The following is a 26534-nucleotide window of genomic DNA, read 5'->3' as shown; positions in this document are numbered from 1 at the left end:
CACCGGGACCTACACTCAGTAGCATGTGGGATGCATATCGATATCAGAAGAGAGCTTGTTTTTCTGTACTTTTTAAGAATTTCAAAGCTGTTAGCTATGGAACATTTTAATATGCTATATACAGCCAACAGCGTAGGGACGCAGCCAGACGCCTGGGGCAAAACGGAAGCAGCAACTTCTGCTTTGTGATCGCAAATGTGCAGCTGCCGGCAGCAGCCTCTCTTTTCTACCCTCACCCCCCGAAGTCAGTCCCTAGGGTGGTTGCCCCTATTGCCCTCCTGCTAGTTATGCCACTGCATATGGTTTCTAATAGATGTACTTCTATGATGGGATTGAAAATGTTAAACCTTTTCAGATGGGTAAAAGTAATTTTTTTTGCGCGCTGGCCTTCATTAAAGACCCGGGCAATGAGACCTTTTCAAAGACTTGCAGTTTTTGCCTTTAGTTCCAATTATGGGAAATATCATTTTGCTTCCAGCTACATGTAGACAATAGGCTTCTTTCTTCTTCTACTGTTTTATATGTGGCTATGTGCTTCAGTGATGCTGTTCCCCAACGGGGGCTGCATTTCAAGGGGCTATGTGACCCCTTAGTCACTGCAATGGATGCTAGTTTAAAAAAAAAAAGTTTCATTTGCATAGCCTTTATGGTTATACACCTCAAGTCAACCTGCAAAAAGTTGATGGCGGCATAATTACATCTTTGAGATGTTCAGTGATAAAAGATTTTACAAAAGGGGGAAAAAATATTGAATATTCTCCTTATCCAGGAAACTAACAAGGATGGAAACTTTTGAGCCAGAGTTGGTATGAACTGATGAGGACTGACACAGACATACTTTCTTTGTATAGACACGGATCTAACGTCATCTTTTCCCTCCCGTTTGGCACAGTGCAGTAATATTTGTTGAGTCGTTGGACTTCACGCTGAGCCGTAAACTCCAAAGAGCAAAGAAAATGGCAGTTCACGTAGTTTTCTCCCTCTATTCCTCGATAAACATGTAGACACAGAATCCGATATTAAATACGCTTACTAGGATAGGAAGAAGCCCCAACTTTTGGCCTGTGGGTTAAAAGTATATGCGAGGGGAAGAAACAGGTGAGCTTTCCATCTAGAGTAAAGCTCATTGGAAAAAGGCTTTTGCTTCCCACCTGTATGTGGAAACTTAATTATAAATTATGTTGTATAAATCATAGACAAGAGAAGAGAGGGGTTTTTTTTTATTTTAATAAATGCCGAAGTATTTTAAATATTCACTATGCAGGTTTGATACTCAGAAGAATTAATCATACTGTCAGGCCCTAGACCAGACACTGCGGAGAATACACAGTGGTGTGTCATGGTTACTTAGCAACCATAGCTGAAGAGGTTAAGGTGGAAACTGCTGTCATTTTCTTATATTTGAGAATTTTTTCCCCCCCTGCACAATCTGTGTATATGACTTATTCCCCCCCAACAGATAAAGTCTTTTGTATGTTTTAATGATCCCACTTTAAAGCATCTAAAATAACCTACTATTTCTAGAGACTAATTTGAACTGAATGCAGAACGCCGAGGCTTTGAACGTTACTCCTCACGCGAACAGGCTCTGCTAACCTGAAATTCATTGCAGGGCTTGGTAATTTTGCATAGAAAGGTGCTGATTTGTATTTGCTCAGGAAATACGGTCAGCAGGGCCAGGCACAATGCCTTTGGAGTGAGCCAGTGCTCCAGCATGGTGCTACGGGGAGGGAAGGAGCACAACGGGACTGCTGGAGATGCTGTATCTTGTCGTCTTCAAAACTCCTTCCTACTCCCCATCAAACAGAGAGCCCACAGTGCTTACTGTAGAAGTAAGTCAGGCTAAATCTGGTGCGCTGGCTCAGTCCCAATTTTGGTAATTATTTTCTACATCCCTCAATTCCCCCTGCAGTTTTACTGCATTGGGTTTTTTTTTTTGTTTCACATCATGTTTGAAAACTTGAGGAGTTGGAAATAAGCACAACGCTATCCTCCAAAGTCGTACCCACATGCCAAGCCCACTAACCAGCGGAGGCACCGAAGATGCTGCTTAATAAGATCATGTATTATTTGAAAAATAATTTTTCCTTTTCTGTTTTGTGTGCTGGGATCATCCGTAGGAAAGGCATTTCAAGTTAGCATTCGTTTAGAGGTGACACCTTCCGGAAGTGAATGGGAGCTGCTCGGACCCGTTCAGGCTCTCTGAAGACTTGAGCAAACATCGCCGTCAGAAATACCCATTTTTGAAAGTTGACCTCACAGCCATAAGAGCTGGCACCTTAATTAAAAAAACGAAAGAAAGAAAGCTCAGTCTGAAATATGAGCTAGCAACCGACAAAAAAATCAGACCAGCCAAAAACCCAACATTTATTAGGAGCTATTGAACAGCGTAACTGTGAGGCCCCATTCACCATATTTCAGCTAAAGGTACCTGCTTTTCAGTATTGTCTTTATCCTTCATAATTTGAAAAGTCTATAATAAAGTTTCCCTCTATTGGTTTACACAAGTTTAAGAGTTCATCTAAGCTAGGATTTGACTTGCACATCAAAACCTTCACCCAGAGTTGCAAGGAGACTTTTCTCCTATGCTAAACTAGAGCAACATTTTGAAGAGAAAATGTAATTTTTTCCCCTTGGCTTTCATTTAATGCCGTGTCTACCTGTCACTTCTGAGAGGTATTTTCCCCTGCACTGATAGCTAACTGTAAACATGTGCGGATGTATACATTTATAATTTTGTACGACATCCATACAACATTTCCGGTTCTGCAGGTAATGCTTCAGCCTTTCTCTGTACTGCTTCTTTGAGTAGGCTTTTAGTAAAGCTGTGTTTGCAGGGCATTTTTTCCTGGCTTCATAGCAAACTTGTAACAACAGATCTTTACTGTTTGCCCATTAGGCAAACGACTACCAGAAAGGATCCTGCTACTGTTCATTGAGCAAGCACTCGGCTGTCTTGTCACACCAAATTTATTAGCTGGATCCAAATCCAGGGTGAACTGCAAGCAAGTAGTGGGGTACACCAGTTCTTTCAGGTTTCTCTTTGAAATATTTACAATCCCACAAAGTTTGCAAACCAAGGATTGCCTGAAAATATGCAAGTAGGTTCAAAGGAGGGTTATACTTCAGTTTTCTACACCAAACGAAGTCAGAGATGAGGGATGAAGTTACAGGTGAAGTATGTGGAGTGGTAAAGAAAATCTGAGTTGATTTCTGCCCAGCAACAAGCCTATGGAGCTGCTAGCAATAGTCTCAAACTACCCAGTGCATTCAGGTGTTTGAGTTCTGTAGAAATATCCCACTTTACATCCCTTCTAGCCTTAATTTGGAGGCTAGTATCCAAGAAGAGTTTGTAGGCATGTAGGATCTGCCAGACCATCTGGTCTGATGGCCACCCCACTGCACCTAAAAAAAATCTTGCCATACTATGCACGGGGGAAATTCCTATCTCTGCCCTATGTTCATCATTTTAGATCCTAAAGACTAGGATGTGATTGCCTTGTTTCAGCTAGCATCACTACCCAGCACTGCTAATTTTCCTTGTAAACCTATCTAGTCACAGAATTTAACTCAATGACCTCTTATGTGAGCAAATCCTCAGGCTTTGGTTATACACTAATTTGAAGCAACTTGTATCCTTTTAAATTGGACTAAATGTACCAGTATTAATTTAATCAGATGACCCCCTTCTTCTTGTATCATAGGTTAAGGAAGGAAAAAAAAAAAGGACCAAATCATCTTCTGTTGTAATCCTTGTAATAGCTCAGTGCAATCCTATCATTCATTCCCCCCATTACAAGGTCTCTTAGGGAAGGGAGGGACTGATCTGTTGGGATAGTTTTGGAGGCTAGTGACTTTTGCTCATCCATAGTAATAGGCATCTTCTGTCACACTACTTAACCAGTTTTCCTCTCTGTTTTGTGGAGTAGGGACTTATAGGTAAAGAGGGAAGATCATCCTCCATGTTTCATTCACTCCCCTGGCATTTCCCACATACAAAACCAGATTCACAGTGGGTGCGGAAATACAACTTCAGACTTCTTCACAAAGGATGGGACAAAGACCCTCTTATCTCGTGTCACAGGCCTGTAGATGGTAATAATGACTCCTGGTCACTTAACCACACAGAGCTGGTATTGAATAGATCAGAGGTGGGCAAAATGTGGCCTGTGGGCTGGATGCGGCCCTCCAGGCCATTCTGTCCGGCCCACGGGGCCCCTAAATTTTAGAAAATTAGTATTTATCTGCCCCCAGCTGCCTGTCATGCAGCCCTCAACGGCTTGCCAAAACTCAGTAAGCGGCCCTCCACCCAAAATAATTGCCTGTCCCTGGAATAGATGATCTGGGGATGAAAAGTTTATTTTCTACTCCTAGTCCTCAGAGCCATTCACTTCCCTGTCTTCTCTCTTTGTTCATGCCAACCTCAGAAAATATTCCCCCACCCCCACTGTTGCTGTGAATTTGTATATGCCACGAACCTTCTGAAATTACGTTGCAATGAAGAAAGGAAGGCGCACCTTGAAATTCCCAGCCGGTTACAAAGCTCCACATAATGGCAGGGATGTGTTCTTTCATTAGTATTTATTTAAATTTGTTCTGACAAATAAATAGTTTGTTTGCTAGGAGGGAATTGGTGACCTCTTCTAGCTCCATTTGCAACATAATCTGCTGGAAGATTTGCCTTTGGCAATAGGTTAAAAATAATAGCGCTTCTGAAAATTTGATGAAAGCTTCAGGGTAAATGTTACTTGAACATCAGCAGCTATCACACAAACAAGACTTAAACCTTGCAATTTGTGGAAGGGTCATTAGAAATGGATAGAAAACTTCTATTGTGTTTCTATTCTGGTTTTTATTTTTAATGATTATATTGGAGCCAGGCAGGGTTAGAGAGATTTGGGGGGGGGGTTATAAGAAAGAAAAGGTACAGCAAACCTGTAGCCATAGTCACCCATTTCTGGGGAGCCTTTACAGAAGGGCTGAAAAGATTCCCAGATTCCTAATTCAATGCTTGAGGGTATTTAATAATAATGCAGACCTCTTCCATTGCTCCATATTTTGATTTTTTTTTTTTTTTAGTGTAGTGCCTAGGGAGCTGCTGAAATTGGAGCTGCTCTATACTGGAAAGCCAGTCCATAGGTCTTAAACCACCTTCAAAAAACAGTATAATTAACTCCATTTTATGGATGGGAGACTGAGGCACGACACAGCTCATTCAAGGCTGAGCAGGATGTCTGTACTAGAGCTGGGAGCAGAACTCAGGAGTCCTCAGCACTTCTCCCTTGTCCCATTGTTTCCTGTAGAGGTGTGCGATACGGAGAAAATTTCTATTTGCTGCCCTATTACAATGGCAATGAGACACTATATAGTGATGTGTTTCATCAATGCAATGGTAGTTTTCCTGTTGCATAAGTAGAAATAGGCCTAACAGTAGTTTGGCTAAATCATGTTTAATTATCCTTCCTTCCTAAAAGCATGGAAGTGCAGCTCCATGCCTGAGGCCCCCGTGCAGCTTCTGCCATGCCAGTCGCAATGGTGCATTTAGTCTCTGCGGCAACAACTGCTTTTGTGCCAACAAAGGTGGCGCCCCCTCCTGTTACACTACTGATGCTTCTAATTTGAAAGGATTGGTTCTGAATTAATAGTTTTCTTTTGGCACTAACACAGCCTTTGCACTATGAATGCATTTCCCTTCCAACGAGACTGCACGTGCTCGCTCAAAAACTTGCAAGTAAAACTTCCATTGCTATTAGAGGGATGAATTCTGCATTGCACTTTTATTTCTCCCATTTCGCTACTCTGCCTAAAGTCGCAGGACAGGTACCTCATGTTCTTCCATCTATAACATTGAAATATTACTCTTTCCCCTATCATGCAAGGGTCTGAATAATGGCAGCTAAAATATGTATGGTATACAGGAACTTGCTCATAAAGGTATGACAAAGAAGTCCTGGGCTGTAGCAAGCCTTGAAAAGACATGTAGCGTTCTAGACCTGGCAACTATTAATAGAAGTTGTTGGTATATAGTGCCTCTTATCTTGAAGGATCCCAAAGTGCTGTGCAGACATGAGAACTTAATTACAGCTATGCTATGGGTAGGAACAATAGATCACAATTCATTCAGTGAAAGCAGTATCTTCTTTCACACCCAGATTATGTAGGTGCAGGCTTGAGAATGGGAGGGGAGGTTGAAGCAATGTTTGCACTTTTGTGGTGGGGTGGAGAGGTGAGACCAGGCGTGAGTAATTTAATTGTGAACACGGTTAAGCAGGGCAGGCAAAGCCATTGAGGCAGTTGTGCAAGTGAGACCGCCTTGACAGTGCAAAAAGGACAGAATGGTATCACCCACCAATCTTCCAGTTCTCGGTATCATTTAATAAAGCCCTATTCAATTCTTCACACTGGTTAACTGTTACTAAAAACCTTTTCCTCTGCTCGTATTTTTCCTGTGAATAAATATACATGAGGAGTGAGGAAAGGGATTCTGCTTCTCTCTCTCACAAGTAAACAGAGCCCCAAACACTCTATATCTCCGTGCCAGTTGGCTAGAAGTTGAATGAAAAACAGCATACCCGTCTTCAGTGAACAGCCTTAAGTGCTGTCATCCACTTTGTGGCTTGTCGAGAGACAAGAGACAGAGAGTCGGAACATCCCACTAACCTTTAAAATGAGTTCCAGTCCATTTCTGTGCATCCTCCAGTGCTCACCATGTTTCCGCACAGTGAATGCACCTCATCATCCAGCTGACATGCATGCCCTTTGTGAATTTTTACTCCTTTGTGGGGTTTCGATACTGCATATTGCCTACATCTCCAAAACAGCAGAGTTTAAAAATGCCTCTGTGTAAAACAGATTACCCTTGGGATAAAATATACTGCAGAGGTGGAACTGTTCACTTGCTCCTCAAGTCTAGTACACAAGAGATGCAGATCAGTAAAGATTTAATGGCACTGCACGTGGCTGTCACATGAGGCTGAGCTCTCCCCAGCTACTTTTGTTATGTCCCTACTACTTGATGAAGTGCACCGAGGAAGCATTAACAACAGGAAGTATTAATATGTCGTATGATGGTTGAATGGTTACATATTTTTTATTCCATGCACTTGCACTTTATTAACTGGGTATATGACAGACAGATTGGTTTGGAGCATTCTCATAACATCCCTGTTTCCTTTTAGTGAGCTGAGAGCGAAACACCATGTTAAAAGTAAAAGGAACAAAAAAGAAATGGCGGTCTTCATGAGTAGAGGGACTGGACAAAGGATACAGCCCACAGTTTCCTTTCTATGTTCTGACTTCAGGCTAATCGCTTAGGGTTTTATTATCCCATCTGTAATGTGGGTACAAAAGCTGCAGTATCACTAACTCCAGACACACACACAATCATATTATTAGAAAAAAACAAACCATAGGGATATTAAATCTGGGGTGATTTTTTTGTGTGACGTTCTAGTTTCTAAGACTGTCGGAAACATTTGGGTTTTGAGTTTTCATGAACATGTGGCCTGCTTTAAATGTGAAGAAAGAGGGATGATTTTCTTATGTATTTACAGGACTTCAGGAGCTGGGTCTTTAAGAACATGCACAAACATCATACAACTCTCAATAAAAAGAAATGGGCAACGTTGCTTTGAGAAGAGTGCTGCAAAGTAGGTAAGAAAAAAATCATTTAAGAGTGCCTTTATTTCATTCTGTTTAAATCAGTGGGACTGCTGATCTGTTGGACATTAAGTGTATGCTCTAAGAGCTTCGTTGGCGCAACAGTGGCTTGAGGAGCCTTGATACCCGACTGACCACATTATTATGAATGACTGAAAAGGAATCAAATAAAACAAGTGACATACAGTTTGACTTTTCCCCCGGAAACTATGTAGCCAAACATCACAACTAATGTATTCTATAAATAAAACAAATATTAGTTTGACTGCTGTTGCATTGTTTATGTGCTGGTCTTGTCTACCAGCCTATTTTTCCCTTGAAAAACAGCAACAAAAAGAAAAGATCATTATAAATGGTTTTTTTGTTACATGTCAAGGCTAAAAATGTGTCCTTGGCAGTAGATGGACTGATTGCTATGCACATGCAGTAGGCCCAAGTCTTGGTCCCAAAAGAAAAAAGCAGTGGTTTTGGGAAATAGCTAACATCATCATGAGGCTACACAAAGGAGATGACTGTGAATGTTGAGGATATTTGCCATTTAAAGAAAAGCCCGGGAGATTTGCAGTTTGGACAGTGGTATTGCTGACTTTTTTCGGACGATTATTAATATGAATTGACTAAGATCCTGACAGTATACCTGACCACTACAAGACATGATGATCAAGGCAGTCCCTAAATATGGTTCTGCTTTATTATTTGTTGGATTTTTATATCCTAGTGTTACATCTTGGGGTTCTATTGATTTTTATGGGTTGTGTAATTTAGCTGTGTATTGATTCATCGACTTTCTGGGACTCGGCATCTGTTTCTGTAATCACCTGCTTTGGTGTGGGGCCAGGAATAAATATGAAATGCATATCCTGCCCCTGCCAGGTTTTATTCACCAATTGAGTTTCCTCCCTCTCATTGTCTCTGTCACACGAAGTTCTTTTTAGTTACTGATGATGGAGATGATGCTTGTCTCATTGTTTGTTCATTTGTTGCATCAGACTGGTTGAACCTGACCCAGGATTCAGTGCATTAATTATTAAGGAGCTACAGGCATAAGATAGTTGTCTTTGGTCTTAAAACAGAGTAAAGCTTTCTCTACGCTGTGGAAATTTGTGTACCTCCAGCCTTTCTCCATATCTGGGCTCAGAGCTCCAGAGTAGCTGACAACTAATGCCTTTGGGCAGCCCAGGTGGTCCATAATCGTGTTACTGTGCAACCCACAAAGTGGGAGGATGGGGTATGTGACCAGTGAATTTTTTCACTACTTGACTTCATTGACCAGTTGCCTGATTAATAACCCTTCAAACTGATAGCTCTATAGCTTTGCTGAACAGGAGTTGCTCATGAGCATTGTGAGGAGACAGATATCCAGGGCTCACACCTAGTCTGCTGCCAGACTCACGTTTGCAATGTCGCCAATCCAGGAGCTTTTACTACTAATATTCTTTTCATCCTTCATAAGAAACACAAAGCATTTTTTTATTTGTCTTAATAATAAATGCATTGCTTCTATTTTGCATTTGTTCTGCAGTAGCATCTGGGCTATGGTTTTTACTTGCATAACAAATCCAGGTGGAGGACATTATATTGTCATAGACACTGGGGATGGGGGTTAGCTTGTATTAACTCTCCAAGCAGAGTGAGACACTGGGAAGCAACAGAGATACCAAGAAACAACTACAAAAACCTTTCTACTTATAAACTTGGGGCCTCATTATAACTGCGGTAAGTACTGTGAAGTTGGTTGCAGCACAGCCTGCAGATGGTATGTTGGTATGTTGATGGCAGGGGGTGCAGGATATGGATAGTCTTAGGATCAGAGCAACACCCTCAAAGAAATCCTGTTGAAGTTGATGATTTTACATGCTTGCTTGCTCATACAGATAAGAGTGCATGTAGGAAGAGTATGTCTGATAGATGAGACAGCCAATTTGAGATTGCAGACAATAGCAGGTGATGGAGTTGAATAACAATGACCAAGGAATAGCTGGTATACCACACTTTCACTATTGGCAAAGCAGTTCATCTATGAGTTCAACTTAACTACTTCAAATAGTTCATTTAGACTTACAGAGCACCGAGAGCCCATGTCTTTCCATCTCTTCCAAAGGGTCACTGATTGCCAAATCCTATCTGTGATTCCAGGATCTTAATTCAGCCCAGTGTAAACTTCAAAACCACATTATTGCATTATAGTATCTCCAAACTCTCCCCTTTGAAGATACCTTATGTACTCTGAGTAATACCCATGCTGTAAAAGACATCCCTCCATGCCACATTAGACAAGCAGGTAAAGATCAGAATAAGAACATTTGCTGCAGGCTTTCAGAAGCAAGATTTTGCAAAGTTTTCAAAGTTATCTGATCCATATGGTGAAGTGGGAAAAAATGCTTGTTTTTATTTCAACACATTCTTAAGCCCTAGAATTAAAATGGGAAAATGAAATTACTATATGCTCCATCTCTGACTTTTACTGAATGAGTTATTCTTCGATTCCCTCTGAAAGACAAACTGTGTAGGAATCCTCTCGTTGCAGATACAGTCATATTTGAATGGAAAGGCACGTGACTCAGTTTTTTTTAGATTCAAACTCTAGCGTTGGTGCCGTTTATATCTATGCACCTAAAAGGAGAAGTTCATACATGTAATTCGGATGCCTTAATTCAGTCTTACTGTTTGTAATTCCAAAATGTCATATAACTGGGAAAATATGTCTTTCATATTTTGACATAGTGTAACAGTTGCTGGAAATGAAAACAATCAAGTTTAAAACTAACTCTAGCCTAATGTTGGGCAAATTTCAAGATTTAGGGATCCATTCTTGTCAGACAGGCAATGACATGTTTTGAATGCTTATTCAAAAACCAGATGGTTCAGAAATCATTCTGGATTTCTCCCAGGAACAGATGCCCTTGGGATTTTGACTCATTACCAGTTTGATAGGAGCAGAAATTACTCAAGATTGCCCTCTCTCATGGCGTTTCCATATCTGTCCTAGCAGAGATCAGGTAGTGAAAACGTGGAAGCGTTTTATTTTGGGTTTTCTTTGTAAAATTGACACCGAAACTGTTTTGCATATTGTAGTAATGTTGGTATTGCAGTAACAACCTGTTCATGATTTGAACTGTTCATTGTTGTGAGCCAGGGTTTCTGAACTGCTACGTGCAGTTTTGTTGCAAGGCTTTGACCATTTTCATTACAATCTAAAGTCAAGAAAATCGTACGCTCTCTCCCCCACAAACCCTTTCTCTTCAAGATCAAGCATCAGTAACACACACACTTATTTACTTAAAGAGTTCATATTTTGTCACTTGTCCACTTTCTGCACTTGCTCTTCTGGGAAATGTGAAGGGGGTGCATTTCTTCCAAGTTTTAAACTTGAATAAAGTGATTGCCAACCTGAAAAGTTGGAGGGATGCTGGGCACAGACCAAAACCCATGATCTTGAATGCCTAAAAACTTGGGAGAAGGTTGGATGTGAAGCTCATTTGAAGTGCATCTGCTGTCCCTTTTGCAAACTCAGACTGCACTCCTAGGAACTGTGGCCCCAGACTTGCAGTTTGTGACCTGGTCCCAGCTCAGGTTTTTAGTTTACCCTGAAGGTCTTTGCTTGGCTTTCCCTTCGTTAACCTTAAGGAGGGGAAATAGCACTAGCTGTGGAGGCCAATGTAGAGCCCTGAACTTTTTTACATAAGCAGAATTTCTGAATGACACACCAAGCACTCCCCTTTCAGTATTGCACAGCCATTTTATACAGTGTGATGGAAGCATTTCTTTCAAAAGATAAATAAGAGGGGAATCTAAATCTGGACAGCAGGTGAAAGCATGGGAATCAAGTAGCGCTGCAGATGGATTTAGAGCAATGACAGAGCTTTATTGCTGTTTTTGTTACTCCTGCTCATTCAACTTGTGTGCACAACACCTAACCAAAGGACTAGGTGCTTCCAGTTGGCAGGGGCATGAGCAACTGGGAAGCAGGATTCGATGGAAAGAAGACTCTTTATGATGGGAGGGAAGCAAATGGAATAAGAAAAAGACGATAATGCAGAAACAGATCAAATACAAGCAGGAGGTCGGTGTTGATGGAAATAAGAGATTCTCCAGTCCTTTTGCCTTTGCTCAACATTCACTCATTTCAGTAGAGCACGTTTTAATATACCAGACTGCATTTGAACTACTTTGCTGATTACGAAAAGGATGTCACATTTTCTCAGATGCAGTCACTGCACCATCAATATCTAGCGCATTATAGAAAAAAACATTGGGATACCGCAACTGCAAAGGCATGATATAAAACTAAATTCTCTTCTGTCTATTGTAGCAGCTCTGATCTTCATTATTTGCATCCTGAAAGGGTCTTGTGGAGCTAAAATGAGACTTTAGTGCTCTGGGGGAAGTGAACCATTAACCACTAAATAGTAGGAAGCATAAACAAACACGTGTATGAATTTGAATCATTTCTACTTAGGAAAAAAACAGTTAATTTTTCAGCTTTGTTCTAGCAGTTCACTTTTAAAGCCCGCAATGTTAAGTTTACGAATGGTCTAAGTGTGTTGGCCTAAATTACGACCAGTGCTTCAGGAGATGGTTAAAGATTTGTTAAGCATGTCGCGGAGAGTTTAAAGTGTGCAGTGATTCAAGATATAGCCTTGTCTGTGTCTTTGATGCATTATTTACTGAATCTCACTATACCTCGACCACAGATCGATTTTTCTGTGGTCAGGTTTCACTCTTGCCTGTCATGGCTTGTGGTTAGGAGGTATGGGGGAAGAACGCTAGATGAAAAGTAAGGAGCAGTTTTCATTGAACAGGACCCATGCTGGCAACTAGCTAGCTGTGAGAAGTGTAGCTGGGGTTTGCCCAGACTCCAGCATTACGCAATGCAAATCTATTCACAGGAAGAACATTCCTGTTTTAGCTCTTCCAGCTGTAGCACATTCAGTCAAACATGAGGAAGCTGTTGTCCTAATTCCCCCTTTCAAAAGCTGGCATCTAAACCTCATATTTCTTTAGTACTGAGTTCTGTTTAGATTAATTTAGCTCAACTTTTGAACCTTTTTGATTTGATTCTCTTCGTCTGTAATAGAAACTGGCACCACTCAATTGATGTATAATGCAGCTATTCCTGAGCTACACCTGGTTATGAGAGAGAATGAGGGCTTCTGAGCTTGGTAATTGGGCTTTAAAAGAAAATCCCAGAAGAAATGGATTTTTTTTTTTTTACTTGTAAAACTGTTTCAGTTCTAGTTGTGAACTGTGAACAGGAAGATTCATAGATTGTATGGCGAGAAGGGACCTTGGAAGATCATCGGGTCCAGCCCCCTGCACCAAGCAGGAAAGATAACTGGGGGTCGGGTGACCCCAGCAAGGTGACTGTCCAGTCTCCTCTTGAGGATTTCCAGAGTAGATGATTGCACCACCTCTGGAGGGAGCTTATTCCACAGTCTGGACACCCTGACTGTGAAGAAGTTTTTCCTAATGTTGAGCCTGAATCGATCTTCTAGGAGTTTGTGGCTATTACTCCTGGTTTTCCCCTCGGGTGCCCTGGTGAATAATCGCTCACCGAGCCCTTGATGTACTCCCCTAATGTAGTGGTAAGCTGCTACCAGGGCCTCTCTCAGCCTTCTTTTCCTAAGGCTGAAGAGGCCCAGATCCCTCAGCCTTTCCTTGTATGGCTTAGCTTTTAAAACTCTCATCATATGAGTGGCTCTTCTTTGGACTACCTCAAGCTTGTCCACGTCCTTGTTAAAGTGTGGTGCCCAGACCTAGATGCAGTACTCCAACCGCGGTCTGACAAGTGCTGAGTAGAGCAGAAGAATCACCTCCTTGGTTTTGCTGGAGATGCATCGATTGATGCATTCCCGAGTAGTATTTACCCTACTGGCTACAGCATCACACTGCCGGTTCATATTCATACCGTGGTCTATTATTACACCCAGGTCCCTTTCATTCGTGGTGCTTGTCAGTTAGGTGCCACCAAGCCTGTAGGTATGTTGGGGGTTGCTCGTCCCAAGGTGGAGCACTTTACATTTATCAACTCTCAACATTGAAGATGCAAACTATAAAAAGAAAGATGATGCAAACTTACAAAAAGAAAGAAAAATAAACCCTCCGTCTTAACATGTCATAAGAACAAAAACTCCTTTATTTTTAGCTACTAAATGTTACTGAAAAACAGAATGGATCATATCTGTTCCTTTTTTTTTTACAGAAGAACATCTGTTTTGAATGTTTTACAAGTATGTCTTCATGGAAAAAATTCTGTAGTGGTCCATCTTCCATGCTACCTGCTGTTGTCCATAGCACCTTCTTTCCCATTCCCAATGGCAAGCCTCTAACAGCTATACCAATTGCCAACAAGGGAAGAAATATTAAGAAGGCATTTAGTATACTTTCAGCTCTCTTTTTTAAAGCCTTTTAGCAACTAAAACCATGACAGCATCATAGGCAGCACTCATCAAATTAGTGTACTGCATTGTGAAATCTATTGGAAGCATAATCTTTTTTGGTCAGAACTTCCCAGACCGAAGAGACAACCCTTTAGTTTTGTGGTGCCCATGGCTCTGCTCTAACTGCAGCATATTATAGTACGTGTTACTTTGACTGTTCCTTTAACGTAGTGACCATGTTTGTGAGCTTAACCCAGTTGTTACTGAGTCTTCATACCAGGTGCCGATTCTAGGAAAAGGATCATGAAAGCAATGAGTACATACAAAGATATAATGAACAGACAAGGCAGTCCCTCTGGAACTGGTTCATCCAGATAATACATTAATAATCATCTATTTTTGAAGTAAAAATAGAAATGAAAGAACATAAAATCTCATTTTAACAGGAAAAATAAACACAACTCTCTAAATCAGGGGTGGGCAAAATGTGGCCTGCGGGCCATTCTGTTCAGCCCGTGTAGCCTCTAATAAATTTAGAAAATGAATATTTATCTGCCCCTAGCTGCCTGTCATGCGGCCCTCGATGGCTTGCTAAAACTGAGTAAGCGGCCCTCTGCCCGAAATAATTGCCCATCCCTGCTCTAAATGGTTTCCACAGCCATATATAAATAACCAGCAAAATTCTTAGGGCACTGTATGACTGGTAAAAGTATAAACGTTGGAGGCTTTAACATTCAAAATCTGTGGCCTGCATCTGATCCCAGTTACATAGAGGTTGGGTGTCTTCACTACTTGGTGGCTACTTAAATAGTTTATGCTGAGTTGGGCAATTTGTGACAGATTGCCATCCCAGGAAAATCACATGTGCCAATGACCTGAATGGACATGGAAAGCTGAAGAACCTCTATTCATTTAGAAGTCTTAAACTGAGGGAAAAGACAACATGAAGGAGCTTTTGCATTGCTCTTGTATCTACTGTATTCATAATATCCATACATGGAGGTTGTCCCTCTCCAAGGATTACAGCCTGCAACCTTTCAGTCCAAATTAAAAGGCTTCCAATCTCTTCAAGTTTCTGCTTGATCATTCATAGCTGATTGGGAAAATTTTGAGGTGTCCAAAAAAAATCCACATTGTAAGTAGTTGGGACTTCATTTGCATGATGCCATCCTGTTTAAATTCAACTTATTCAAACTTCAAGATCTAGTATGTTCTGAATATAGAAACATGGTATTAAAAAGGGCAATTACTGTCATTCAGAGCCATAGAAACTCAGGCTATGATCTCATCAGATCTCACATGGCAAGTAAAATCACGCCTGACCAATATGTTAAGGGGTTGTATCCACAGCAGTCCAAGGTTACAGAAGGAAGTGGTGCTAGCAATTCGGCAGGTGGTTCTCACCTTTGAATTTGTATTGAATTTTATCCCAGCTTGGTACTAAGGTGGCATGAATGCAAAGGCATTGCCTTTTCAGGTAGAAAACCCCCCACCCCCCACAACCTTGTTTATCATTAAAAAGAAAACACTGCAGGGTCCCTTTCCTAAAGACTAGAAATCTTAACTTATTTATAGGAGTCATTACTTTAAAAGGAGGATTTTCATACTTAGTGTAATTGGCTAGAGCATTCATTTTCTCCCCTGACTTGTTCTGTAGTGGTGTGCCTGTTCACCTTAAAACATCTCTCTTGTACTATCCTAGATGAGGGTACCTTCCGGTTGTTATGCCAGGTTTTAAATACTGTGCGAAAACAGTCTGCAAGTGGAAAATGGTATGATGTCCTAATGATGAATTATATGAATCAACACTTACAAATACTTGGGCCCCAGTTCAGGAAATGATTGACTCCAGTAAGATATACACATATGCTTAATGTTAAGCATATATGTAAGTGTTTTCCGTGTTTATAGCCTTTAAGTTGAAGATGCCTGAAACCTGGATTGTCCTGTAACACCTACTACAATGGGTAGCCGACTGCATCCATTAGATAGATGCAGCTCTTATACAAATGATACATCCATGTCCCACTGACTAATTTTGTTAAAACAAATAAATGAACATTGAAGGTTATCACTGGAGCTATGTTTCCTTAAGTAGTTTCTTAACACTATTGTTAAGTTAGCTCTGTGGCCCCATCACCTTTCTTTAAGTAAGATCCAGAACAGAATTAAAATGCAAATATAATCTCTTTTGAGCAGTCATTAAAATAGAACTTTTTTCTGCTAGCATACATTAAAAAATGTGGACATAAGGTTTTAAATCTAAGACTCGTAATCTCAGTGTGGGGGTATATTCCTTCCTTTAAGCCCCCACTCCCCAAATTAATGGTACTTGAATGTATTGCATACCCAGTATTTAAAAATATATATTCTGGAATGTTTATATCCTCCGAAGATCAATTTTTTTTTGACAAAAGAAGGGGAGGAAAATCTCTGGTTAGGCATTTCCTGCCTATTAAATGGTTTGGAGGTGTTGTTATCGATGTGATTTTTATTGAAGCTATTTTCCCAAACAAGTTCTCAGTGGCAGTCCGCTCGAGTGCAGTTAATTCATTAGAACAAGAAGAACTTGAGTTAAATGCATTATAGATGAACTGTTCATATGTAATAAGGTCAACCCTTACTGGGCAATTCGTTGCCCAGTTATTCAGCGTGTGCTGGGGGATCCTAGCAACAAACTCCTTTGTTTTACAGCTTGAGATTATTCCTATACGGTTACTTACTGACGTTGCTTATATTCCTTTTACTGCAAACAAAAGGGACCTACAAATAATGCTGTGCAAAGGGTTCTTTACTAAAGAAAAACTTAAGAGTCCGGTATGGAGGTCATATGCAACAGTTAACTCTATATTGTGATGCTAGTAGTATGCATGACACAGTTACAGTCTTCCTTAAGATCCCCTCCCCCCCCCCGCCCTCCCCAAGACTTTAAATTTCCACAGAATTTTGTAAGTGAAATGGAGGAAAAAGAGAAAAGAATCTACTAAGCATGGTTAATGCGTGCTTCCATGATTATAGTGTGTGTGTGTGGATGCTCAATGCTACTTTTAATTCTGTTTAGTATTTTAGTATCTTATCTATATCTTGCAGAAATGAGATCCATAGGCCAGTTGCACAGGATATGCATAGAAAGTTGTCTCCCCAATGTCCCTTGCTCTTGCATAATGCCCAAGTAGAAACAAAACCTGTTTTCTGCTTATTTCTGTATATACATTTTCAGTGCACCTCTTTTTTTATAAAGCAGTCCCAGTCTTTCCCACATTCTGCTGAGGCTTCAAAAGTCCTGGGAGATTTTTCCAGCACAGAAAAAGGAGAGAGAAGCTTTATATAATTGAATTAAAAGTTGTGAAGCTGTAGTCAATCTGGAACTTGCAAAAAATAACCCAGTGACATGGCTGATTCCTGCAACAGATTAGCTCTGTCATTTTTAATTGCTTTAAGCCATAATGTGATGAAGAAAACAGACGTCAAGTTGCAATTCCTCAGTAGCACTTTCCAGGCCCTCAGAGACGTCCAGTTTTGTATAATGTGCTGTAACGAAGCTAGCTGCTAAACTAACCCTGATAATCCAGGCCCGCAGAGACTGCCTCTGTATCAGTGAGGCATGGACTAATTCCCTATCAGGTTCTGCTCTCACAAATGCTGCGGAGGTAAATATCATGTCCAATTACTGGTGTTGTCTAAAGAGTGCAAAAGCAGAACAATAACAGCAAAAGAAAAGAAAAAATGATGCTTTAATTAAAGATGGAGACTCAACTGGTTTAGGAAAGTTCCAGAGGTGTCCAAAGCAAGTTAACTTAAATATCATGGCCTATTTAAGGGAGAACAGCTCCTTTAGCTAGCTGGCCTCTGACGGAAGTGTCAGCTACTTTCTTATAGGGCAAGCGAAGTTCTCCCGTAGCTCAAGCATTGGTGCTTTCTTTCTTCAAAGTCCACATTCCCACCCAGCACTGTGGCATCTGCATGTGTGCACAGGAATTGTTTGTCATGAAATGGGATCGCAGGTGGGACTTGAACTTCTGCAGGCAGTTGGAAAGAAGCTTGCTACAGGGAGGGCTTACTTAATATACTAACCTGGTCCTATACCGGGTGGGTGGTCACAGCAACTGTGCAGCATCTTGCTTTCTTAAAGATAGCCCAAGCAATAGACACCCGTAGGTTTGGCGCTGATGATTCTCAGTGCAGTGCTTTCTGCAGCTTTGTCAATGGGGTCATGGTTTGCTGCTGTCTCTGAATTAAATGGGTGCTCATAGTCTTGTGGAAGCTGGCTATATCTGACGTGCTCTGATTCATTTAAACCTCAGAGAAAGAAAAAGCAGTGGAGAAGTAAGGGCAAGCAGACTTCACAAAGCAAAGTGTAGCTCTGAATCCTCAAAGGTCTGTCTTTGCAAGCAGCTAGATATTCTTGCATTATATAGAGAGGCATTTGCAGGCTTCCTAGATGTTTAAATGGTGGGTTTTTATTATTATTATTATTTTTGAGAGACTAAAAAAGGGGCAAAGTGAACCAGGGGCTATGAAGAGATTGGGAGCTGACTTTGTGCTAAAGCAAATGCGGGAATGTGATAGTCGCTGCAGATACAGTGGACTGCAGGCTTTTTAAAGTTCAGCAAAGTACTTTACCTTTCCTATTCTGTGCTTGTTTCAATTAAAGTTTTTAATTTTTTCTCCAAAAATTCAATTAGTGGACTTAGGTTCATCTACACTGTGACCTTTCCCTGGTAAATGGAGCTGGCAAAGGAGACCAAAGTATTTGTCCTAGACCCTTAAATCCTCTACCTTCTGGAACAGAACAGAAACATTTAGCAAAAGTACTAGATCATTGCACAAACCATCCCCTGCATTGTCACTCAGATCTGCTCATATAGGCACCTCGCCAGGGTGCTTTTGCTCTCCATTTCTATTGGATCTTTGGTTTTGCTAAGACTTCAATGAAAAAAAGCAAATTGGTGCTAGCACAACATTGAATATCAAAGTTGTGTGTCTAAATACGTGATAACAGGAAGTATGTCTTGGGTTTACATATTTATGTGGACTACACATTTCAAAACTACATCATAGGAGTAGCTTAATTTAAAGGACTGAGTCTTGGCTTCCTTCATGAGTAAAGTATAGCCAACGAGTGGAAATGGTCTACATTTACCAACTGTTTACCAATTACACCACACCAACATCTTAATGAGGGTGATATCAAAGTGCAAACAGATCCCTGTAGTTTGTGTAAGTTAGCTGTCAAAACTGGGTATGTCATAAACACAAGGAATTTAGAGTCGAGGTTAAATCTGCAAAAATGCTAGTCTGTTGAAATTATGGAAATTCACTGATAAAATGAAATAGTGCTTGGGGAAGAGGAAGAGAGAAGGAAAGAAGCGCATGTGGCAGATGCTACAGGCATCACTCAGTGCACTTGTGGAAGGTGCTTGGCATATTGTTAGGGATGAGGACTATAAAAACAGAATAGGTAGTCATACCCATTTTTTGTGGGGTAGGAAATATTATCTGATGTCAGTTTTCAGGAAAACCAAAGATTGTGGAGAAAATTGGAAGTAGTGGTCTTAAATTACACCTGAACGTACAATCACCGTGATACAGTTCTGCTCCCATCAAAACCCCATCGCAGCCAACCTCCTTAAAACTGATGCGAGGCTCAGAACTTTCCTCGTCGTCATGCTTTTTCCCCTAGAAACAATTCATATTAAATCCTTGTTAGTGGATGATTTTTTTCTTGGTAGTCGTCTTTCAACTTTTTGACTGCTAGCAGCATACATCAACTTGTTCAAAAGATCGCTCCATACTGTTTCAGATCAATGCAGACCGCACATCTCAGTCTGACTGTGCACTACTTTGGGGGGGGTTTTGGTCAAAAATCAAAAGTTTGAACACTTGAAATCAACATAGGCTATAAATACTTTTCAATCTTGTTTCTCTCTCTTGGACTTAGATAACCTGGAGACAAGAGTGAGTCTTGAAAAGATATTCATCAAAATGTTTTTGTAGTCTGAAGCCCCATAAATTTTCTGTATCTGTTTTAAGACAGTTTAATCTGGAGAAAAAACTTTTGAGCTCTAAAAATGTAAAAGAAAGTTGTTGTTATGCAAGCAGTTTCCAATCGTACGCAGCAAATCTCTGAGAACATTGAGCCAAAATTCAAAGGTACCTTTAATCAGACATCTCACCTGCAGTTTTGTGCCAGCAATGATATGCAGAAAGCATAGTCTCTCCCACGATGTCGCACTGCCACAGACTCGATGTGTTCTTCCTGTGTTGTCTGAATTAGACTGAATTTTGAGAATTTCCCTGCAGACTGCAAATGCTTGTGATAAGAGAGTTTTGAGTGCACTTCGCAGAACAATGAAATAGTGGAAAGGTATCTCTTTGGGTGGATGCACGGAAGAATGAGTTTTCTTGCTAAATGGTCACTTGAATGAAGCTTGGATTTTATTGTGTTGATTGATCAAACATTTAGAGACTTTGATATTCATCTTTTTATATCTTTAAATCTGAACCACTATGTGCTGGCAGATAATTTATGTATAGGGATCACAATTCATCAATTTGCATGAACAAACTCTGGGTTTTATGAAGACTAATTTAATATACATGCAGAGATTGTAGTAAAAAAATTCCATGTGCTTGTGTGTTTAGAGAAGATAACACAAAGCTGTGTGCTAGAAATCTATTCCTTTAATGGCTGTCAGTAGTTCCTGTTAGCATAAATGCAAAATCTTATGCCTGTACCAAGACGTATACAATCCCTTTAGACTGGTGCAATTTTGTAATTATATTCTATGTATTTAAAGGATTTTGCTAAGATATGGAAATTAGCCTATGGAAATAATTCTCTCTACATATCTTCATGGCAAAAAGGATTAATTAGCCTTTTTTATTATCTTTAATAAAGTCCATTCTATAATGAAAAACTTCTTTAATATATTTGCTTTAATTGTTGATGTATGCTGGTAGCAGTCAAAAAGTGATTTTTGTTTATGTGGCTCTAGTTTAAACATTACATTGTCAGTAAACCTTACATTATTTTTAAATAAGGCGGAAACTGTTGTTTGCCCCTGTAATCTGAATTGATTGGATGTTCCCACTGGTCCATATAGCATAATTGCCACATTATGAGCACATTATGATCTGCAAAGGAGAAGTCTAGGTGTAGAACAGAAGCTTTTACCGTCGGTCATAATTGTGTAGGCTGTGGATGAAAAATCCCAGGACTGGACTAGCACAGGGGACTGGAGCCAGACTTCAAGTGTCAGAGCTGTACTCGGCGTATGAGATTAGGAACAACAGACGTTTCTACAGGACAGACAGAACTGGGTGATGACACTTTGCACAGTACAGGGATGCATTGCATACTAGTCTTTTACCTTCTTCAGATTCAGAGTAATACTTGGGAAATTAAAAAATCAATTATAAAAGGCATGCCCACGACTTAATAATGTTCCGCTGTGACTGATAGATGAAAACACTGCATCATGGAGCCTCAAGACTCCCAGGTTGTGCTCAGCTGTGCCAATAACTTACTTTGTGGTGCGGTGCAGCTATTCTGCCTTTTTTTCATATACCTCTTTCCCTTGCTTTGCTCATCCAGAAAAAAAATGCTACTGATTTACTTTCCAGGCATATTACGAAGGCAAATCAATGGCTTAGAGTTGTCAGGTAGTTTGGGATCCTGAGGTGAGAGGGCTAGAGAAAGACAAAATGTTATTGATGCTCATATTGCACCTGGGAATGCACCCTTTGGACATGTCTGGATTGAGATTTAAATTCTCCTCCAAATATTAGATGAATGTGGATAGCAAAGGCAGATTGTGTGCGGTAATAATTCAGGGATTCGCAGAGGTTAGGGGCAGAAGGGACCATTAGATCATCTGGCCTGACCTCCTAGATATCAGAGACCATTAAATTTCCCCCAGTTACCCCTGGCTTATGCCCAATAAATTGTGCAGTCTGAAAGTTTGGAGCTAGGAATAATGGGATGAAAATGAGCAGCAAAAAATACAGAATAAATATTAGAAAGCATTTTCTAAAAGTTAAGATTTTTGGCCATGTGTACATTTCAGTCCCCGGGCAGGGCGAGAGGAGTATTTTAGGAGAAAATGAAACAGAACATTATAATTTAAAGGCCCTATCCAAAAGGCATAGCATAACTTCTTGTACCATTTAAGACTGTGACTTTTGCCGAGCATCCCTTTGGCTTTCATTTTCCTAAGAGTTAACATAGCACATCCTTTGGGGAGTGCAATCACAGCTGGTGAGGAGCTATGCTGAAATGAAAAGCCCCCAGCATCTTCCTGCTCTGCATGTTGTCATGTTTTCTAGAGCAGGGCAGGATGGAAAAAGATGAAGAAGTAGCAGCATGTTTGCAAAGAAAGATAAAGTTGTTCTGAGAGTGTCGGTATTTTCTGCCCTGCTTTTCCACCTGCCAGTTTGTCATTCACATTCACCACTCCTCACATAACAGTACTGTATTCTCCAAAGGTTTTGATTTTCCTGCTTTAGTTTTCCAAAGTTCAAGCTTCTCTTCTGGAACTTCCTCTTAACCTTTAAGAAACAAGGTGAAGGCTCTGTCGGAGACCTTGAAGGGCCGGGGCAGAGAGCTAAAAAATATCGCTGTCTCACTAAAGATACCTTTAGAAATATCTAACAAGGCATTTAATACACAAGCAGAAAAATGACACTTGCAGTAAAAGTGACAATCTGTAAGAGGGAGAAAACATGCAACAGTGACTAAAAACAACACCCTAAGTGAGTGATGACAGACATTTGGGCAGGAAAAAGCAGCTGCTTTTGTCAGGTGAAGCTGTTTCTACAAAAGGATGCCAAAGTATTGAAGATGGGCGTAAGACATCATGGAGGAGAGTGGAAGCCAGTTTACGTGACAATAGATGTGAAAGTTATTGTTCCTCATGCCTTCAAGCCAATAAAGACAGTCACAGGCGGGGATCAGCCAGAAATGCCACTCCTCCCCATATGTTCTTACTGAACAAATGGGTACATTTTCACTACTCTGATGCCTCTGGCTTTGGTTGTTGATGGAAGCTCAATACGGCATGGCATCAATGAATTAGACCAATCGAATATGGTAAACTATCACATGGACTTTACAAGGGCAAAGTACAGACAGTCAAAAAGCCCGAGGCTGAATCGATTCCATCTTTGCAGGTTAGTCTAAGCTGCATACATTGAAGTGATAAGCAGCTGAACAGACATACACTTTTGATTCCAGAAATGAAGCCACGGGTTTGCAGTGGCCCAGGCCAGAAGCCAGGGGCACTAGAGCACGCCTCCCTGTTCGGCTGGAGCAGACAGCTTGTGCCAACGCTAGCCCGCCACCCTGTTTGGGGTGCTTTGTGGAAGAGGTGTAAAGCATCTTGAGACACTGGGGGACTGTGAGTTCACTTGACTCTGGAAGGGATCTGGGACCCAAGTTCAATAAACCAATTTAACCTAAATCAGTTAAGTCTGATGCTACGTCCATCCAGGTTTATCTTAAACCGATTTCAGTCATTTTGAAAGTGGTTTGTGTGCACTGACCTTCTGTTGCGTTATAGATTGGAACCAGTTTCTGATCACGTACTCCATTTTATGTGTGCCTAACCAAGAATCTCCTACTCCAGTGCCTGGTGTTGATCATTAAAGTTATCAAGGAGAAAAATTAGCTGGTTGTAAGTGATTACTTTTAATGGCATTAGATTGACTAGTGTCTTTTGAAACGTTCCTCTCGCTGTAGCTTTGGAGCAGCTTGCAGTCATGGATGGATATATATATTTTGTTTGATGCTTGTGGCATCTCCTTGACAAAGGGAGGTTTTACAAATGCAGAAGCAAGGCACAAGGAAAGATGAGGGGACTTGCTCAGTCTCACAGGGGAAGGTCTGTAGCAGAAAAAGGAGTTAAACCCATCTCTCATGTCTGTCTGGTTCGCCCACTAGACCAGACTGCCTGCCCCTTCTGCGTGCCTTCAGATTCTGAGATCTTGGAGGAGCAGTCGTCCTGCGAAGAGTAGGGTGACCCTCTCCAGAACCAGCCACTTATAGCAACAGCCACCCTTTCAGCCATTGCCAGCTTGGGATCAAAGCCACTGAGTCAGCTTTCCGTTGAGCCAGCCCCCGCACAGTAGCTCCCTTCAGAAGTTGGAGAAACCGGTCAAAGTTGGCCAAAATCCATGTTCTGTAGTTGGTAACAATGGACAGCAGGACGTGTTTAATTTCTCAATGCCTGCTTCCTGCTTTAGTTTCAGCATGAGAACTACCTGCTTCACAGCCATAAGTACACTGCACTTCTTTGTAGATCTATAATTGAGTTAGGAGAGTTTCCATAGCAACCACTGCGATTAATTAAAGTACTTGGGCATGGTAAGTTTATAGATGCAGAAAATATTTTCATGTATAAATAGTACAATCTGTTTATACTCAAAGGATTTTCCCTCCCTCTTTCTTTCTTCCAATGTCTGCTGAGAAATTGGCCTGTATTATTATTATTATTATTATTATTATTATTATTATTATTATTATTAGTTTCCTTTTGGTGTTGACATGGCATTGTGTTATTTCTCATAAATTCTGTAAATAATTCCCTGTGATTAATGTCCACTGAAGGCTTAGGGTTAAATCCAGTGAAATGCAGAGCCCTGTGTGAAAATCATAGCATTATTTGTTGTCTATTTATTTAGCATATGTGGTTTCAGCGTATTGTTTCAGCCATCTTAAGGCAATGTCATCATCAGTGTGAAGGCACGGGTAGCTTTGTAAATGGATACGAGTCAACAATTTGGTATTTATTTGTTGGTGCGTGGAAACGAGGCTGGGTTATGGAGAGAGCAGCTGCCTGTATTAACGGGGGGGAGGGGGCGGGGGTGGATTATATGCTGGTATGTTTTATCACACACCTCTCTGCATAACTGCATATATCAACCACAGAAATGCTTCCTTGTGTACCATATGCTTCCTTGTGCCCATGACTGAAGTGTGGCGTAGTGGATCAGTCACGACACAAGTAGCCAAGAGACCTCGGCTCTGCCACAACCTCACTGTGTCTGCCCTTGCGAGAGGCACTTAGAGTCCGGTTGGGATTTGCTTGCTGTAGTGGGGAGCAGTTACTTTGACTCATAGTCCAATATCTTTGGTTGCTGTTAACCTACCTGACCTCCCCAGCACTGTGGGAGAAGCGACAACAGAAGGGTAAGTCCAGCAGTAACAGACTGATTTCCCCCGAAGACGAGGCAGGTTTTATTTGTTTTGTATCCTTTATGGGCCTGTCGGCAACAACCTTAATCTCCATCTCCGAGATAAAAAAGGAAGAAGAAATTCTGACGGACAAGGCCTGATTGTCAGTTGTCTCCTCTAATCTCCAGCTGGGGGGGGGAGGGGGGAAACATTTTCATCCTGTTTATTTTTCCACTGGAAATGATGACTTGTTGTCAGCTGTCGGTATCAGACAGAAAGCAATTGGGACACAATGCTGTGAGTATGTACAGCAGAAAGTACAGGGCAGGCAAAGGTGAAGCTTCGAAACAGAGTGACCACTCAGTTATTAGAAGCTGCAGGTTTGCCTGTCTGATAAGGGCAGACAATTGAAAGAATATAAAATATAAGGCGCTTTCCTTTTTGCAGCCTGTCAAATTGCTTCATCTTGTGCAAGTCATCTTCTATAGTCCCGCTTTCAAGTCTGTTGACAGGCACTGTTAACTGGCCTTGCTTCACTGAGTGATGTTAATAAAGATATAGCTACTTTTATGTTTAGGATATGATGAAAGTCATTGTGCCCTCCCACAAGGAAAAAAAAAATCACGATTTGATGCAGTACCACGGGACCTCTTTCACCATCCCCTCATTTCTTGTGCATCTTTGGCATAAAACTCCATCAGATAGCTGGTAGCCTTTTACCCTCACTTGTCCCAGCTAATCTTTGCTACCCTGCCCTGCCTTCTGCTTGACTTCGGACTAATGCAGCTAACTCTCTTTCTCTTGGCCCAGCTGACAGTGACTGCAAGGTGCGAGGCATTTAAGAAGCAATCCCCCATCAGCTACTGTGTTTTTTATGGAAATGAAGAGTTAGATATCTTACCTGCCTCTTGGCATATGCAAACATCTCATTTTCCATGCATACTTCTGAGCTTTTTGGTCCCTTAAAGCACCTCTCCAGAAGACCCTTCCATTTAGGGATGTCAAGGTGGTTAAATAAGAATGCTCTAATTAAGCTTAAACCTCTCCTCGTAATCTTGTGTTGCTTTTAAACTGTATTTTGCTCATGAGGGAGCAGAGACACAGAAGGGGGAAGTGATTCGTCCCAAAGTTACAGAATGAACAAGCTGGGACCAGAGCCTAGGTTCTGACTACCAGCCCCTCGATCAAGCTACTAAGTTAAATGTTTTTATTATTCCCTTTGAACATTAATGCAGGACAAACCGTCCTGTTTAGGCCATAAAAGCCCTGCATTGTGATTGGGACAAAATTTTCCCCATAGGGATGCTCCTGCTTTATGGTCT

Source organism: Alligator mississippiensis, chromosome 7 (assembly GCF_030867095.1).
Source record: "Alligator mississippiensis isolate rAllMis1 chromosome 7, rAllMis1, whole genome shotgun sequence".
In the NCBI taxonomy this organism is placed as follows: Eukaryota; Metazoa; Chordata; order Crocodylia; family Alligatoridae; genus Alligator; species Alligator mississippiensis.
This window is presented reverse-complemented; position numbering follows the sequence as displayed.